Genomic DNA, 13,588 nt, shown 5'->3' on the forward strand with positions numbered 1-13,588 from the left:
GGGGGGGTTGTGCGGAGGTTGGTGTGAACCCAATTGGGTCCGTACCACCATTTTACGTGGGTGGGCCAATTAAGACCCGCCCAGTGTAACGTGCGTCCAGAAGCCCTGAGCACTCCCTGTGCAGGCCCGGGGTGGGGGGGTTGGGGGGGAGGGGGGGGCGGGATTCCAAGTGGTTCCCTGAGCTCTTTTGTGCATGCGCGTGACATAGTGCAGAAATCTCCCTGAAGTGCCTCAGGGAGATTTGTTTCCGTGTTAAACTTTTAAATAAAGGTTTTTAAAACTTTTAAAACATGTCTCCTCATCTGACACTATCATGTGAGCTGGGACATGTCAAAGAAAAAATGTATGAATTTTTATTAGGTTTTTAAAACACTCTATGAAACCTCATCCCACCCGTGGATGAGATTTCATGAAAAATGCAACGGCCGCCTGGGCTCTTCATCTGCCCGCCAACCTTAAGGTTGGACGGGCAGCTCATTAAATTGAGTTAATTAGTTTTTAAATAGCCTGAAAAGGCTTTTAACAGTTCGACAGGCGCGCAGCCGACTCAGCAAACTGAAAATCTATATGATTTGCGGTGACGTCGGGACACCCGCCCGATGTCACCGCGCGTCATTTTACGTGTCGGCCAGCGGGCCCCGCCCCCCCCGGCCCCCCCGGCCCCCCCCCACCCCACCACCCGTCGATGGGAAAATGCTACCCAATATATCTTCAACACTTTTTCTGGTTATTCTGGACATTTTCTGGTCATTTTTCTGCAGTGAGGAAAAAGTTAAAAACGCATTAGACTCTGTGCAGTATGATTTAAATGAATGTACTGTGTCAGCCAATGGCCAGGATTTCCCCGCTGTCGAGCGGGGTACGGGGCCCACTCGCCGATGCAGAAAATAATGCGTGGTGATGTCAGGTGGAACTCCCGACATCACCACGCCCCATTTAAATTTTCAGGTAGGCGGGGGCTCAGCAAAATCAGCTGTGCGCCCGCCCACCTGTCAATGGCCAATTGAGACCATTGACAGAGTCATTTAAGTAATTAATGGACCTGCCCGCCCAACCTTAAGGTTGGCGGGCAGGCCGGGAGCCCTGGCGGGAATTAGAAAAAGCATGAAACCTCATCCACGGGCGGGATGAGGCTTCATGTAGGTTTTTAAAAAATTTAATTAAAGTGTTTTTAAAAGTTATGGACATGTCCCAACTCATGTGACAATGTCACATGAGGGGACGTCAGGGATTTTTTTTTTCTATTTTTAATATTTTTTTTTACACAGTAGAGCCGATGAGGCAGCACGTGGTCTCAGGGAGATGAGTGCGCTCTTTCGTGCGCATGCGTGAAAGAGCGCACTCTTGGGTTTAGGGATTCCCCCACGCCCGCACAGGGAGCGCACAGCGCTTCCGTGCAGACGTCACGCTGGGCAGCGGGCCCACCCACGTAAAATGGCGTGCGGCCCCGATCGGGGGCGTTGATCGGAGGCGCGCCTGCTCTTCAACTTCGCCCCCCGATGGGGGGAAAATTCTGCCCAATGAATTGGAGGTGGAGCAAAACTTGGAGGATATTTACATATAAATTGCGTGTCTGAAATCAATCCCAACCATTTACAGCAGTGGAGTCTCCAGTTTTGGCTGTTGGGGGAATTACCCAATCTCTTGACTCTGGCTTGGATTTTCGGAGAGATTATTCTGCGGTCTCCAGCCTTATGTAGAGGAGAATTTTCTGCCATTACCGTTAATACCTGTGCAAATCAATACTCGCACCTTGAGGCACCATTGGCTATCGACCAGTTACAAATTAATTACGATCAATGATTGCACTGATTCAAAACAGATTTTACTTTCCGGTTTAGTTAGCACAAAAACTCAAATGTAATTTTATCTCTCTACATCTTCTTAAAATTTGCCACTATCTTCCTCATGGCTTACTAAATTTTCAAGCTTTGTGCCCTCTGCAAACTTTGAAATTATTCCCCTTATAATCAAAGTCCTGGGATTAAAATATATCAAAAAAGAGCAACTCTCCTAATACTGACCCTTGGGGGACACCACTCTATACCTCCCTCAATCTGATTAGCTATCGGTCACCATGGTTCTCTGCTTTCTACCACTTTCTCAGGTGACAATTTTGCCACCATGTTACCAGTGCCCCTTTAATCCCACGGGTTTCAGTTTTGCTAACAAGTCTATCGTGTGATGTCTGAAAGTCCATTCATTTACACCATTATTTCAATGAAGAACTTAAATCAAGTTTCTCAGACACATTTTGCCTTTAACAAATCCATGTTGCAATTCCAATTTAATCACCTGAAATAGCAATTATTAGAAAAATTAATATCACAGTTCTGTTGGTTCTAGATGCAGCTGTTGCAGAAAAATTCATTTACTCTTACATCTGAAGTAGGCTTTACAGTTTACTGCAGTTACTCAGTCAATGATAAAAGCAAAAATAAAAGCAAAAAACTGCAGATGCTGGGAATCCAAAACAAGAACAAAAATACCTGGAAAAACTCAGCAGGTCTGACAGCATCTGCGGAGAGGAATACAGTTAACGTTTCGTGTCCGAATGACTCTTCATCAGAACTAAGGAAAAATAGAAAAGAGTTAACATATAAGCTGGTTTAAGGGGGGTGGGACAGGTAGAGCTGGATAGAAGGCCAGTGATAGCTGGAGATAGCCAAAAGATGTCATAGACAAAAGGACAAAGAGGGGTTGACGGTGGTGATATTAGCTGAGATATGTGCTAATGGTAACATTAAGGGTAGAAAGCAGGATGAGCAAGGTACAGATAGCCCTAGTGGGGGTGGGGTGGGGGGAAGGGATCAAAATAGGCTAAAAGGTAGAGATAAAACAATGGATGGAAATTCATTTAAAAATAATGGAAATAGGTGGGAAAAGAAAAATATATATAAATTATTGGAAAAGGGGGGATCGGAAAAAGGGTGGGGATGGAGGAGAGAGTTCATGATCTAAAGTTGTTGAACTCAATATTCAGTCTGGAAGGCTGTAAAGTGCCTAATTGAAAGATGAGGTGCTGTTCCTCCAGTTTGCGTTGAGCTTCACTGGAACATTGCAGCAGGCCAAGGACGGACATGTAGGCATTAGAGCAGGGTGGTGTGTTGAAATGGCAAGCGACAGGGAGGTCTGGGTCATGCTTGCGGACAGACCGAAGGTGTTCAGTGCTGGGGCCTCAATTATTTACAATATATATTAATGACTTAGATGAGGGAAGTGAATGTACTATCGCCAAGTTGGTGGATGACACAAAAATAGGTGGGAAGGCAAGTGGTGAGGGTGACACAAAGGGCCTAACAGAGGGATATAGATAGGTTAAGTAAGCAGGCAAAAACTTGGCAGATGGAATATAATGTGGGAAAATGTGAGGTTATGCACTTTGGCAGGAAGAATGGAGGAGCGGAATATTATTTAAATGGAGAAAGACTGAAGAAGGCTGCAGCACAGGGGGATTTGGGAGTCCTTGTGCATGAATCCCAAAAAGCTAACATACAGGTTCAACAGGTAATAGGGAAGGCAAATGGAATGTTGGCCTTTATTTCAAAGGGAATGGAGTATAAAAATAGGGAAGTCTTGCTAAAACTATACAAGGCACTAGTTGGACCACACCTGGAATGCTGTGAACAGTTTTGGTCCCCTTATGTAAGAAAAGGTGAACTGGCATTGGAGGCAGTCCAGAGAAAGTTCACTAGGTTGATCTCGGGTACAGAGGGATTTTCTTATGAGGAAAGGTTGAGTAGGTTGGGCCTGTACTCATTGGAGTTTAGAAGAATGAGAGGCGACCTTATTGATACATATAAGATTCTTGACAGGGTAGATGCAGAGAGGTTGTTTCCCCTTGTGGGAGAGTCTAGGACCAGAGGGCATAATCTCAGAGTAAGGGGGTGCCCATTTAAAACAGAGATGAGGAGGAATTTCTTCTCTCAGGAGGGTAGTGAATCTGTGGAATGTTTTACCGCAGAGGGCTGTAGAGGCTGGGTTGTTAAGTATATTCAAGGCTGAGATAGACAGGTTTTTAATCAGTAAGGGAATCAAGGGTTATGGGGAAAAGGCAGGAAAGTGGAGTTGAGGGTTATCAGATCAGCCATGACCTCATTGAATGGTGGAGCAGACTCAATGGTGCGAATGGCCTACTTCTGCTCCTACGCCTTGTGAACAAGAAAAAATATCAAACCGGCCAAATCGCATTGCTGTAATATTTCACATCTTCCAGGAATCTCGAAAATATTCCCAACTTTTAACACACTTGTGGTCTTTTTTAAAAAATGTCTACAATAATATAAATTACATCTAATATATCAGAAGATTGGTCTGAAATGTGGCAAAACTGAAAAGCTCAATATCAGACAGACCAACTGAAGTTTTGAAAGGGACTCAACATCATCATGACAGTTCAAGAAAAAAATGAAACATTTTTGTAAACAATCTCAGAAAGAGAAAAGCAAAATTTGATCAGAACCTCTGCAAGTGAAAGTGATTGCTCAAATTCGATCATTTTAAATTTTTAAATGAAATGTAACCAAGCATATTTTCTGTAGACTGTCAGAAAGGGGAGACTTCAGATAGGGTTGTCAACTTCAACTGGACATATTCTGGAGACATCAGCGGAGGTAATGTCACGCGAGGTGAGCCCATCCTGTGGGGGTCAATGTCCAAAGCCTCAGACACTAGTGGGAAGGGATGGGTTTCTTTGATGTGCATAACACACAGTACTTTTGTTCATTTACTATCCTTGTTTAGATTTGCCTTGGTCAGGCACCCGCTGGAACTGCGATCAGGCAGTGGCCCTTTAAAGCAACCACTGCTGAATCCTCATCCCCTCAGGGGCAGCTGATGTTCAGCCCCCTGAGCCTCCCATTGAACTAACCAGCACCCAAACGACACTACGGTCGCCATTCCGTTACTCATGTATACTCTTCTCTACAACTACATGTGAGAGCTTAGCCTTCAAACGTCTTGGCGGGAGGAAACAGGAAATGAAGTTTATGAGTGCAGTATGCATAATTGACCCGCATCAGTATCAGTTTACGTTTCATGTCATCTTGCTGCCAAGTACATCGTCAGGTCACCATTTTGCAATGAAAGGTGAACTTGTGTATGAATTATTGTGCATATTAATTTATTTGCTTAAAATAACATTTTAAAGTCTCCCTGACTGCTTTCAATAGCCACAGGGAGATTGGTGTGATTCTAGGAGGCTCCTGGCCATTCCGAAAGGGTTGGCAACCCAACTACAGAACATGCATTGAGCTCGCTCAAACCTTTTATCGACTCAGAAGATTGACTCTAAACAAAGCGAATGCGAAACAGGTTCACAATTTTACTGCAATTGGTTAAGAAAATTTTGTAATGGAGTTCTGCTAGAAAAATGGGTTTAGATTACATCAACGAGAGTATTTTGGTTGACCAGACTGTGCAGGATTCAAGGGAATCTTTTGGTTTTGTAGAACAGTAAAAACAGTCAAAAAGAGTTTCTTTCTTTAATTTCTCTCTTCTGATGATGTTGATTGCTTGTTGAATGATCCCAAGAGTACCATTTACCTATGATAACTCAGCCAAGTGGCCATCACAAATATAATCATTTCATTATTTAGCAACTCCAATCACAGCATTACTTTAACGGCATCCAGCATCTCCTGTTCCAAGATTTCTAATCATTTCCACCTATGGCCAAATCATCTTCCATGGTGAGTTGGTACAAAATCCTACATTAGATATATGTTGGTGTCAGTAATCTAAGATACACTATATATGGAAATTAAGACAAACTCAGATTTGAACATTAGATGTAGGCTGTGTTAGAAGAAAATTAGACATACTTGGCCTTAACTAATTCTCCTTTAATTCAATGTTCAGCAGCGGTCATTCAAAATCAATAAGGAGCAAGACATCTGGGAGACTTTGCCCCCTCCTAACCTGAAAGTTGAAGCTAAGCTGGAACACACATCACTGTCCTGAGATTAGCATATTCAGTGCAAACTGAGAATCAGACCCATGACCTTCCAGTCAGAATTGGTCAACTGGACTCGGGGAGCCCTCAGTTTCAGGTATTCTTAACTGTGTTTGAAGAAGGGGCTAGTTTTTTTCTTGCTATTTAGCATATGCTGATTTTACAGTGGCTAAATATAGAAACTATAGAGACGATTTGGATCATTTTTCCCCCCCCCAGATATATCACTTGTGTCTAGCACAACCTCAGCAAACACCGCAGCAGCCAATTTTTTTGCCCTCTATAGCTCAGTATTCTTGGCAAGAAGCCCATATCTTTCAGCCACAGCAGTTAGTTCTTTATTTTAGAGTAAGTTTAAAAATACATTTATTACACAGGCTTTGAATCATTTTTCAGATATAATGCCCAGTTTCATTGCAAATACTTGTGTGAAGTTAAATTTGTGCCTTTTTAACACCTAATATAGTCCTGACAATCATTGCAGATCAAATAATGGAGATACAAATAGGTCTTTCTTTCTGCACACAAACATTGCTGCACCAGTCATATGTCAATCGGTATACCCTTCAAGAGCTAGAGATAACAAAACAAATCTTGTCAAATTCATTTTAACAAAGATAAATACTGTGCTTGATTCATGAATCTTTGACAATAGTGCCTTGCAGGACTGTGTTGGTTTGTCCCTCAGTTTACTGATTTGGTTTGACATGAAACTGGCTTCACCTTTTGGCATTCACTAGGATTTTTGATTAAAAAGATAAACAGTCATTACAGTTTATATTCAATAACTGCTCAAATTAGCCCACATTTCTAAGACACATGTAACTGTAGATGAGTGACTAAGATTAGCTTTTGAGAAGATAAGATTAGCATAAAATAAATACTCACCATATCAGCCAGTTATTTTGAACTGAATTAGGAGCACACATAGCCTGTCCACTCGTTTACATACTGCTGTTTCTGTCAGTGAAGCTTTTGTAGGAAAAAAACCACTAACTAGGAGCAAGCACTCACACATTTAACCAGGAAAAGCAGTTTAGAGAAACCTAATAGGCAGAGTGAGAGAGAATTCTGAACCAACTTAACTTGCAGTGCAGAAGCTGTGGGAAACACACATCTGTGCAGTAATCAGCAGCAAACAGGGCAGAAGTACTTCCTTGCTCAGTGTGAAGCCAGGCAGACAGACACAGACAGCCTAGTGAAAAAAGAAAGCTTGCAAGCTGAACATAGCCATCAAGGTATATTTCACAGATAACTTTTGATAAAGCCTGTACCTTCCATCACAGTAAAAGGAGCCTTGATGTGTTTAAAAGCCTTGCCTTCAGTTAGAGAGAGAACGACAGCCCAGAAGGAGAAGTCGCCAGATGAAGCGAGTGCAGTGCCCTGTCGTGAAAGCTGATCTAGCTGATCTCATCACATCACATAGGGCTACTAATCCACTGATCTGGGGATGAAGAACAGATGGTGACGCCCCTTTCTCCAAACACCACACAGGGGCTTGCTGCCCGGGTCCGCAGATAGACTTAAAAATAAATTGGTGGCAGAACATTTTTCTTTATGTCATGCACACCCTGGAAACCAATATGCTCATAGAAGTCTACATGTGCACCACACTGATTACTAAAATGGAGACCAAATGGTTCTTAAAGCTGGGACAAAGATCTTGCAACACTGAAGCCCCACTGCAGGAAGCCATCTGGGGCTGTCTGCAACATACCAGATTGGCAAGGGTATGAATTGCCACCTTGAGGCCACATTGATGTGCAGCACAAAAGCCGCTCATTGTTTCTACTTTGAGAGGAGCCACAGGCATCTAATTACAGAAGTGCACATTAGGGGAGGTGCTCTCAGTCAGCAGACGTCAGGACAGATGGCAAACAATAAAATCAGAGCAGAATGTGCACAAAGTATTCCAAGTAGCAATATGTTATATTCGGAAACAAAAAGATTCTAATTAATTTGGTAAACATATGTTTAAGAATGAACATGGGCCACCAATCAAAATAAATTGGCTCATCCCCCTCACCAGCTGCAAAAAGCAAAATTTTGTTTTAACTTCATCTTTAAAGAGGACACTCTACTTAAAACTTCAGGTTTTAAGTACGTTGGCCTTTCAAAAATTGATGCAGATGTTATGACCTTTAAAACCTCTTGATAGAAAGTTGTCTGCAGTTAAATGTTATTAAATAATTTAAAGACAAAAAGAGCACATTTAATAAGATAGAAAGTGGAAAAAAGTATTGTTTACCATGAATATTTATTAAAAATTAATTGAAGTCAGAAGATCCTCAGTATAGATTCTGTGCAATTTATGACCACGCATCTTCGATAAGCAAAATAAACCTTTGCAATAAAAGTTTCTTTTGAACTAGAGTTCTCTACTAAAAAATATTGTTCAATGTTCCTATATTTACTCCAAATATTGTGTTACAGTGCAAATATTTTTAAGTATTAGAATATATACCATTTCAGGTCTTAATGCCATATAGCCAATGTAAATTTCTTAGACAATGCATTTGTGTTGGTCCACTTATCAATTTCAATTAGGGAAGAACCAGGAGGGACAAAAAGGCTGAGGCCGGCAGGTTATACGGCACATATGGTGCAACACAAATCAGTTAAACTGACTGCCATGTGCAGCTAATCTTTCGGCTGATGCCAAAGCACCTGCAAGGATAAGACAAGGTCATTGGGATATGGGTGAAAGGTTAGATATAAAATCTATAGCAAATAGTGGGTCACCAGGTGGATTATAGACCATTCCAATCGATGTGCATAGCACATGGATAACTATCATTAATTAGATGCTACACAAAACAACAATACCGATGCTTGGATTAACAAAGATTTAAAAATTCTTAAGCCAGATGTTCTCCTGCCAAAATAAAAGATACCAGCCAAACTCCTTTAATAAACACATGATTCAATTCAACTGTAAAATAAACACTTTGAAGATGCAGCAAAACCACTCACGATTCAGTTTTTCATGATCACGATAACTGGATTGAAAGGAATTGTCTTGCATTGGAAAGCTTAACATCACAGCCCACATTTGCTACAGACCCGTGTGTCTGCATCACTTTTCTAAACAATAAAGTAAAAGTAGAACCTCAGATGAATCAGTGAAGCAATGTATTAGGCTGACTGTAAGAGTTTTATTAGCATTAATTTAATGCATTAAATATATTTTATGACTTCCATCACTTGAACTACAAGGAATATAAAATTCTTTTAAATTCTATGTCTTCTTCGCCCCCTAATGGCTTAATTCCCAAAGCACGGAACAATGTAGAATTAGACATAAGAACGTAAGAAATAGGGACAGGGGTCCCGAGTAAACCATCTGGCCCCTCGAGCCTGCTCCGTCATTCAATAAGATCATATCTGATCATCTTGTGTCTCGATTTCCACATTGCCATCTAACCCCGATAACCTTTGATTCTCTTGCCTAACAAGAATCTATCTACCTCTGCCTTAAAAATATTCAATAACCCTGCCTCCACCATCTTCTGGGGCAGATAATTGAGCCACATAGACCAGTGGCTATGTACCAGGTCTTCCGGTGAGTGGAGATGCCATGTGGCCATTTGCTGACCTCGATTAAAATAAGCCCTTACTTTATTCCACTGTTGTAGCTGGGAGTTCTTGACTCAAAGTGAGGAGGGAGGTATTGTCTCAGGAATCTATAAGCAAGGTTGGCAAAGAGAAGAAGCAGTGAGGACAAGCCCCCTCCTGGTATCACCAGCTCAAGTAAGTCCCCTTAAGTTCAGTATGCTTGCAGTGTTATGATGAGTTATCTTTTAAAGGTCTTAAGGTTTCATTTTAGCTATTTCTAATGTTTCAAACACTTTTAGTTGATGTTATGAGTTTATGTTGGAGGGTGGAGGGGTATGAGGTTGAGCATTATCAGGAGGGATGGGTCAGGGGGTTGAACATTGGGTGTGGGGGGGCAGGGTGAGCAGCGTTGGGGTCAGGGAAGTGAGCATTGTCAGGAGGGGGGTTGTGGGAAGTGATCAGTGTTGGGGGTGCAGGGGAGGTAAGCAGTGTCAGGAAGTGCAAGCATAGTTAGGAGGGGGTGTGGCAAGTGGTGGGTGAGCAGTGTTACAAGTACGAGGAGGGGTGAGCATTATTGGCGGAGAGGGGGAAAGAGGGGAGGGGGGAAACTCGGTAGATGTTTTCTAGGCATTCCCAATATAGCTCTCACTGTTCATTGTCAACCCTGATCCTAAGCCTGTGGGAGAATCCTCGGGTAATTTTCTGCGCAAGTAGAGGGCGTCAAGCCCTAGCCTCCAACACCAAGGATAGTTTTTGAGTCTACTGGGCAAGGTAATTCTGCCCTTTGGAAGTTTAAACTTCCAGGATAAGTACCAGGCGTGTGCTGGTTAGAACTTCCTCAGGGTTCCAATGTGCAACAGTGGCAAACGTCTTAACTTCTCACGGCTGTTGCCATCGGAAGATCCAGGCCCTGACTATCCAGTCTATATTTGGCTGATCAGAGGAATAATGGCACACTACAGTTGACCACTCTTCTGAACGTTTGGCTAGCAAGGGTGGGGGGCATTGGCTGTGGGAGGGGTGGTGGGTGAGGGTGGAAAGGAGGGGAAAAAAAAAATCAAATCTTAGCCTTCAATATACTCAGAAACTCAACATCACCAGCCCTCTGGAGTAGATAATTCCAAAGATTCTTAACCCTCTGAGTGAAGAAATTTCTCATATCAGCCTGAAATGGCCATCCCTTATCCTGAGATTTAATCTTTAGTTCCCTGTTTTCCAGCAGGGAAAACTGTCTCTCAGCATCTACTCTGTCAAGCCAGCTCAGCAAGCCATGTGGTTTTACATTTGCTGGCTTGCAGAAAGCTTATGTTACATGCAGTTAGATTTTTGAACATAGGGAATCAAGGGATATGGAGAGAGAGCAGGAACATGCAGTTAAGTTCAGCCATAATCTTACTGAATGGCAGAACTGGTTCAAGGCATCTCCTGCTCCTATTTATTAGGTGAATTTCTTGTATGTTAGATAAATGCAGTTAAGAATTGATGCCTATTTAAATTACACAACCTCTTTAGAGTGCTCTTCTCTAATGTTGCTGGATGTCTTCTAATGTTCAGATCACCAAGCCAAGTAGTTCGACATCTGCAAAATGCTTATGAGACAGCCCAGCTATATTGCAATAATTGAGCTCCTGACGTGCAAATTAAAATCAAGCTTCTAATGCCATACTGGAAAATATAACATTCAATATAAGACTGCAGGATTTAACTATATACTTTTGTTCATACATGCGCAGATGTTTGCTTTTCATTAGACAACTATCAAACAGAAGGAGAAAAACACCTCCTTTGTGAGGAGGATGGGGGAAGGGACGGTGGGGTGGGGGGAACAAATGATCACATTCATGACCCACAAGAGGTAATTTGCATCATTGAGCTTTACCAGGCAATGTTTTTATTTGTTTACATAGTCTTCCACAGAGTACGTGAAGGCTCCTTTCACAGTTCACAATTATTGACTTTTAATCTCGTTACACAAAGTTAACACCATTCAAACAGACTTTGCTTTTCTACAGTACCAATACTGCAGAACATTTCACATTGTATACACAATATGCTTTGAACACTTTGCAATCACTATATCACTAGAAGACCTTTTCCTCCCCAGGTCACATAGTCACAAAGAATATTTCTGCTGGTCATGAGACACACAATCTTGCTTTTTTTGAAGAATCTTCTTACTTCTTCTACTTAGAGGATAACTGGTTTTAGTTGCAGATCTTGCCGAATTCAACAACAAGGCGCAAAAATGTGTCCAGTTCTGGCTGGGCCATGTATAGACTGTCCGTGGACACGATAAAGAAAGAGTTGCACTATACACTATTGAAAGATGATCCATAAGTCAAGAATTGAGTGCAGTCATGATCCTTTCTGCTTAATGATCCAAATTGTAAAATTACTAATCATTTTAGTGCAAGGACTACATTGTTTTGCAGTAAACAGGAAATGGGATGGCTCTGGTCATCAATAAAAAACAAAGTCCCAATCTGGGGTCTGTAAAATTTGTAAGACACATGCGAATCATTTCAGAATGAATCATACAACAATCTGAATTACAATGTACAGTTCAGGAGGATGCAAGGATGGTTAGTTGAGGAAACACTAATTGTTATATTATTTGTAAAGAAATAGGAACTAATTATTATGAGAATCAACATCTGGCGTGCTGCATTTTACTGCTGCACTGCAGTCATGTGCCTAGTAACAATGTATCAGCCTGAATCACCAGCCACATGGAGAGCAACAACGAATGTGAGTCTAAAGTGCGATTGTTTCTAAGTTATGGGAACCAGGAGATATAACATAGTGACAATGGGCAGCCAAGAGTAAAAACCAACACATTTTAAATGGATTTAACACTGAATTAGTGTCAAAGAGACATATAGAGATAGATAGAGAGAGGAGAGAGAGAGAGAGAAACTGAGTGAATCGTGTGAAAATGAAATGGCCACCACAGAAATGAACACACAGCTATGGCCCATGATTAATTGGGAGGTTGATAATGTCACGGGGCATTTGAGAAGTTTAAACAAAAGTGTGAAATGGCATTTGATAGGTTTCCAAAGGCACTAGTGAAGAGGAAAGGGTCATCTACATCCTTTAGTGGGCAGGAAAGAAAGGGTTAAATTTGTTAACTAGCTGCAAGCTTAGTGAAGATGACAGTAAAAATCCAGACATTTTTGAAAAATTCAGCACACATCTCCAGCTAAAATCAACTACTTGGATCCACCGATATGAGTTTCAAGGCCTGAGGCATGAATCAGGTGAGCCTGTTGAAAATTTCATAACAAGATTGAAAAATGGAGCCAGAAAAGTGTGAATTTAAGGACACAGCTGAAAGGCTACTAGATCAGCTGATTTGGAGCTCCGCACATCCTGAAGGACAAAAAGGTTTAATTGGAAAGGACAATCTCATAGTAATACAGGCTGTAGACACCACCACAGCACATGAAGCCACGAGTAGACAGATTAAGACTCTGACTATTCAAACAGCTAGCATTCAGTTAAAGGCAGCAGGGTTGATGTAGTGAAACAGCAACAAAGGAATTCAGAAACAGAAAGAAAGATGTGCAGGTGCTGTGGATGCCCACATGAGTTCACAGACAGAAGGAAAAGTCCCACATATGGATCAAACTGCAGAGCTTATAGAAAGCCAAATCACTGGGAAAGGATCTGCAGAACAAAGGAAAAAAGATAGTTAAATGAGTCATCTGAGACAGAACAACAGAGCAAATGAAAAGGAAAATAAATCATAATATCCATGCCCTGGAAGGTCAGTTTGGGAACACAATAAAGATAGGAACCATACACCTGCATGAAATGGCTGGATGCAACAGTTCCCAGAGAAAAGAAATTCTCACAACCGTTCAGATCAGGAAGAGGGTGAAAAATAAGCCCAGAACCATAAATCTGAAGTTGAAGGTTAATAATGGAGCACAGACATCATCAGTCTCAGATAATACCAGATCTCTTCTGAAAATTTGAAAGAAAATGGTTACCCAAGGAAAGATGCTCTCAAACCAAGCAACATCATGCCAATGACATATGAGGGAACAACCCAAATCAGAGGGACACACAAAGGAA

The 13,588-nt window shown here is 41.7% G+C and overlaps 1 protein-coding gene across 2 annotated transcripts in view; it reads right to left on the reverse strand.

The window, feature by feature from the left end:
• LOC144693734 (SPRY domain-containing SOCS box protein 1-like) overlaps positions 1–13,588 on the reverse strand; it is a 229,914-nt gene that overhangs the window by 128,110 nt on the left and 88,216 nt on the right. Inside the window, exon 2 of one of the 2 annotated variants that reach the window (XM_078563680.1) lies at positions 7,228–7,397. The exons of the other annotated variant lie outside the window; for it this stretch is intronic. The gene's annotated coding sequence lies outside the window, so the exon portion shown is untranslated. The remainder of the gene's footprint in view (positions 1–7,227; positions 7,398–13,588) is intronic. 2 annotated transcript variants of the gene reach the window in all.

The sequence above is a fragment of the Cetorhinus maximus genome, chromosome 19 (assembly GCF_964194155.1).
Source record: "Cetorhinus maximus chromosome 19, sCetMax3.hap1.1, whole genome shotgun sequence".
Lineage (NCBI taxonomy): Eukaryota > Metazoa > Chordata > Chondrichthyes > Lamniformes > Cetorhinidae > Cetorhinus > Cetorhinus maximus.